This window comes from Pygocentrus nattereri, chromosome 4 (genome assembly GCF_015220715.1).
Source record: "Pygocentrus nattereri isolate fPygNat1 chromosome 4, fPygNat1.pri, whole genome shotgun sequence".
NCBI lineage: Eukaryota > Metazoa > Chordata > Actinopteri > Characiformes > Serrasalmidae > Pygocentrus > Pygocentrus nattereri.
Window position 1 is genome coordinate 4,053,013 of NC_051214.1, and position 6,171 is coordinate 4,059,183.

The 6,171-nt window shown below is 40.7% G+C and overlaps 1 pseudogene; it reads right to left on the bottom strand.

The window, feature by feature from the left end:
• Window positions 1-919: 919 nt before the first annotated feature.
• On the bottom strand, window positions 920-2,837 carry LOC119263227 (annotated as a pseudogene).
• Window positions 2,838-6,171: the final 3,334 nt, after the last annotated feature.

Genomic DNA, 6,171 nt, shown 5'->3' on the forward strand with positions numbered 1-6,171 from the left:
TCAGAACAACAATCACCTCACAGAGCAGCAGATAAACTCCAGCGCTCTCCTTTACAGACACCACCGTCCACCTGAACTCCTTCATCTCACCATCTCCCTGCTGGACTCACATTCTCTATCTGACCTGCACTGAGTCCATTTGCTTCTGTGGATAAAAACAGCACAGACCTCATTTTCTACTTAGATTTATTCACCAAGAGCTTCAACACACAAAGTAAAGCTTTATTCCAGAAATCTCATCCTGATGGAACCACGTCCAGCTCAGATTCACAGATTCCAGAAATGAGTCTGGTTTGAAGGTGGAGGTGTGGATGAGTGATGAACTCCTACAAACCACTCGACTTAAATCAGACCCACATTTACACACAGTGAGAATAAACAGTGCTCTGTCCAGTAAAAACATCAGGTATCAGTCGTAATGAAAGCCGTTTCATTTGTGTCTGTAATGCATCTCAGAGCTCTTTAGACGTGTTTTATCAGACAGTGAGAAAAGTTTATGGTCTGATTCAGCTTCACTGTATTTAGATCAACAATGTATGTCCAGTCTTATTAGACGTCTTTACTGTGCGTTTCAGGATTTAAACAGCACCATTCAGATCATCACAGAACAGTGGAAGAGGACCGGACCCCCTTCTGGATTCCAGACTGAGGAGGGAATAAACTGGATCCAAAAAGGTGATTAACAGGGCGATGAACTTATTTATGATACATTCTCAACACTTGATCTGTAGCTCCTGGAAAATCCACAGATACTGTTTGTTTCACTGAACAGTCCAACAGTGATGTATCCCATAATGCTCTGAAACGTGCCGTGATGTAATTATGACATGTATAATCATTCAGATGAATATCCCTGAATCCTGAGATGGAGGGAGAGCTCTATTGGAGCTGGATTAGTTTCAGCAGAGGAGGTCCTGGAGGCTCAGAGTTCAGAGAGTTATAGAAGGTAAGTCACTCTGGAATTGTTACTGAGCAGACGTGTAAAAACTACAGACACTGCAGGTTCATACTGGATTAGAGTCACAGATCTCGGCGGGGACCACTCAGATTACAGCACCTCCCCAGATCAGACTATTCCAGCTCCAACAGGGCTCAAGACGGGACTGACAGCTGATGGGTGAGAGTTTAACAATGATGGAGACTAAAAGTGTGAAATAGATGTTCAATCAAAGCCTGGATTCAATTTATAATGTAACTGCAGCTAATATTAAGAATCTAAATCTCTAAAATATCACAGCATCAAATCTAGATATTTCATTTTCATTGAAGAACATGAAATAATCTTCATTCTTTATTTGAGTTTCATTACTGAGTCACACAGTTTAGCTGATGACAACAGACCGAGCCCAAACCCAGCGTAGAGCGGCTGAGTGAATGTGGTGTGGACTGTGTGTAGGAGGGTCAGTGTGTCAGAGACGCTGTAGAAGGACAGAGTTCCTGCCCTGTGATCCACATACACTCCTATTCTGGAGGAAGATGGAGCTGAGAGCTCAGTCTCAATGTTGTTGTGCCAGAAAGTGAGACTGTCAGAACACGTCAGACTCCAGGACTGATTGTTGAGTCTAAACCACTCATCACCATCTCCTTTCCTGCTGATCCCTTTATACGACACTGATATGGACACCCGACCCGTCTGCTGCACTCGACCTCCCAGTAACAGCGTCCACTCAGACTCTCCTTACACAACACCTGAGGCCAGTGGTCAAATCTCTCTGGATGGTCAGAGTAACACTGGTCTACTCCTCTCTCAGCCACCTCTCTGTTCTGCTCAGACAGACTGAGTTTATGATTTACAGTGTTGGGATCCAGAGTCAGTGGGCAGAAATCTGAAATAATGAAGAAAAACATTTTAGGTTTTTATTCAAAAATGAACTTGTGCAGGAGGTTGAGAGGTACCAACTAGATATAGTTGGGCTCACCTCCACCCACAGTGTCGGCTCTGGAACCAAACTCCTGGATAGGGGAAACAAGGAAGCACATGGATGACTGGGAGGGGCCAATTGTGACAGAAATAATGACTTACTATGTCAAAATCATGATTTACAATGTTGAAATAATGACATACTATACCAAAATAATGACTATGTCGAATAGTGACTATGTCAAAATAATGACTTACTATGTCAAAATTATAATTTACCATGTCCAAATAATGACTTGCTATGTGAGAATAATGAGTTACTATGTCAAAATAATGACTTACAATGTGAAAATAATGAGTTAATATGTCAAAATAATGACTTACACTGTCAAACAAATGACTTAGAATGTTAAAATAATGAGTTGCAGGGTTAAAATAATGATTAACTCTATCGGAAATAATGAGAGAATACAAAAGAAGTAGTATCTCGAAATAATACGCAGTTTTCTCAACTTATTATGTTGGAATAATTCTCCTCAAATGATTGCTTACCTTCTTGAAATTTAATAACCTGATGTCATAATATCGTTCATAACTCAAAATCTCTAGGGAACAAAAGTAATAACTTGTATATACTGAAGCACAACGATGAGGAAATCCTGTTACATTATTTTGAGAGGAGAAAAATGCTGCAGTGGTCGTGCAGGTCCAGCAGACGGCAGCAGAGGCGCAGAGAAAAAAACAAAACAAAAACAAACAGCAGCGTCGAGGACGAACTGCGCATGCGCACTGTAGCAGCACACACAAATGCCCAAATCTGTGCATAGGGACCTCTGGGTGACCTTGCAAATGATTCAAAGTCGTTTTAATCTAACAAGGATGTGTGAAACCACAAAACAGTCCCAAGCCTGGCTGGGAATTTGGTTCTTTAGTAAAGTGAATGGTTCTGTTTAGAACCACGAGGCTCACAGATCATGCTTAAATGGTTCTTTTCATGGTGAAATGATTCTTCAGGTTGATGGAGAAGGTGCTGTGGTTCTCTATAGTACAATGTCAAGCTTGAAACAAGAGCAGAACCCTATAGAACCGTATCCAACACATTCTCCATCAATCTGAAGAACCATTTCACCATGCAAAGAACAATTGCAGCATGAAATGGTTCTATATGGGCCTCATGGCTCTAAATAGAACCATTCTCTTGATTTAAAAAAGAGCCCTTCATGTGTCACATCTGGAACCAGGGAATGGATAAATATACCGGAATGTTTATCAGTGACTGTAAAAATGTCTGAATTATCAATAATAGCCCGCATCACAAAAGTCCCGGCAAACCAGGAGAGACGGGCCAGAATAAATAAAAAACAAACACGCAACATATAAACAAATAAACAAATAGTAAAAGCCGTGATGCTGCAGAATGAAAGAGCAGCTGGGGGGAAGGGGGTTGTCATGGAAACAGATGGATTTCTGCTCCCATTCCCACAGTAGCTGCTTCGCTTCCCTTCGAATTCCAGCAGCATCTCCATCTCTCTCTCTCTCTCTCTGTCTCTCTCTCTCTCTCTCTCTCTCTCTCTCTCTCTCTCTCTCTCTCAATCTCTCTCTCTCTCTCTCTCTCTCTCTCTCTCTCTCTCTCTCTCTCTCTCTCTCTCTCTCTCTCTCCCTCTCTACATATCTCTCTCTCCCTCTCTCCCTCTCTCTCTCTCTTTCTTTCTCTCTCTCTCTCTCTCTCCCTCTCTCTCTCTCTTTCTCTCTCTCTCTCTCTCTCTCTCTCTGTCTCTCTCTCTCTCTCCCTCTCCCTCTCTCTCTCTGTCCCTTCATTTCTCTTTACCTAGATCACCATCTCTGTTTTCTAGTCTCTCTCTGTCTAAGTCCTTTTAGATCATCTATTTCCTTTCAGTTAGGCTGAATCTCAAATTCTTTCATGCTGCCTACACAGTGCACTACATAGGTCTTATACTACACAATGGCTCCTGCACCAAAACAGTACATTAATAAGAATGAATTACAATTCAAAATAATGACTTACAATGTTAAATAAATGACTTGCAGGGTTAAAATAATGACGATGCATTGAAATAGTGACTTACTATGTCAAAATAATGATTTACAGAGCCAAAGTAATGATTTGCTATGTCAAATAAATGATGTAAAATGTTAAAATAACGCCTTACTATGTCAAAACAGTGAATTAGAATTAAAAATAATTACTCACAATGTTAAAATAATGACTTGCAGGGTTAAAATAATGACTTACTATGTCAAAACAGTGAATTAGAATTAAAAATAATTACTCACAATGTTAAAATAATGACTTACTATGCCAAAACAATGAATTACCATTAAGAAATAATTAATTACACTGTTAAAATAATGACTTGTGATGTCAAAATAATAATTAGCTCTATCGAAAATAATGACTTGTGTTAAAAGATTTCATTAGTATCTCACAATAATACTTGATTTTCTCTTACTAGGTTGAAATAATTATACCCAAATAATTACTTCTCTTTTAAAATGTAATAACTGTGGTAATAGTGCTGTGGTGGACAAAAGATGACTGGAATATCCAGCCTCCAACTAGGAAAAATCTATGACCTTTTGACTGGGAAATCCCACTCAGGAAGTCTGGACGGCATCCTCAACTTAGAGTTTTCCATTTAAGATCAAATCACTGGCCACTCCCTGATAGGAAAAACAGTTGTGTGACCATACTGGGACCAGCTAAACCAGCACCATACCAGCATAAACCAGCGTAGGCCAGCAAGGAGCTCATGTTGGTCTAAGCTGTTGTTTCGAACAATCAACAGTAATAAAGCACCACCCCTGTAATTTGGCCAAGATTTGCTCCATGTCAGATAAAAATAACATCCAGCATCAATTCCACGCCGGTCGTAGAGCTGTTAGCTACTCCTGCTTCACCGTCGTCCTTAGCAGCAGAGGCTAACATTAGCTTAGCAAGAAGGCTAAAAACAGCTTCACACACCACAGCACAGGCTCATTCCGGCTCACGGAAGCTTCGCTGATGAGAAATTAGAGGACAAAGCCTAAAATCTGAGCAGATTAACTTGTATTTTAGTGTGTGGACCTGTTATCTTAAGCTAATCTTCCTTAACTGCCCTCAATTAGCAGCAGAGGCTAACATTAGCTTAGCAAGAAGGCTAAAAACAGCTTCACACACCACAGCACAGGCTCATTCCGGCTCACGGAAGCTTCGCTGATGAGAAATTAGAGGACAAAGCCTAAAATCTGAGCAGATTAACTTGTATTTTAGTGTGTGGACCTGTTATCTTAAGCTAATCTTCCTTAACTGCCCTCAATTAGCAGCAGAGGCTAACATTAGCTTAGCAAGAAGGCTAAAAACAGCTTCACACACCACAGCACAGGCTCATTCCGGCTCACGGAAGCTTCGCTGGTGCTAATTTTGAGGATAAAGCCTCAAATCTGAGCAGATTAACTTGTCTTTGTATTTGTAACCTGTATTTTACTGTGTGGACCTGTTATCTTAAGCTAATCGTCCTTAACTGCCCTCATTAGCAGCAGAGGCTAACATTAGCTTAGTGCAAAGTTCATTAGTTCAAAATTTGTTGTCACTAATTCACTTTCTGAAACATTTAAGTGACACTAGGAGCTCAATCTGGTTTCTGCTCAAGGTAGTGGGGGCTGTATTTGCCTATTCATCCACGTTCATAAATCTTTGCATTGTTAATGAGTGTTGAGGTTTAGGGACCATCTTGGGCCGTTTTTAGGACCTTGAGGCACGACAGTAATACATGAAGTATTTAACAATGCGCTGTTCAACATAGTTTAATGGTTTGAAGGATGATTTTAAGGGTAATAAGGTTTGAACATCACAAGTATATTCGAGCAGTCGTGGGCATACACCAACCTTAAAGGCACAGCAACCAAAGCAGCTGTTTAACCCTGCCTTTAAAAGAACATTAGAACCTTTTGGATTAAAACCTGACTGCTTTGCTTTCTGACGGCGACTGGTTACCAGCCGAGACCACGGGTTTCCTGTAGTACACCTTCAGATCCCATTAGGAAACCATCAAACGCATTTGGAATCAGTCCCAGAACATTGTTTTCTCTATGGGAATCCACACGGGTGTCACAAGTGGACGTGTAGAGTCTGAGCCCTTTAAAGCTCAAACACAGTGTTGATTGATGTATAACGTGTAACATGTCCTTTGAGTTTATACACTGGTCAGACGTAACATTCTGACCACCTCCTTGTTTCTACGCTCATTGTCCATTTTATCAGCTCCACTGACCGTATAGTTTCACTCTGTAGTTCTACAGTTACAGACTGT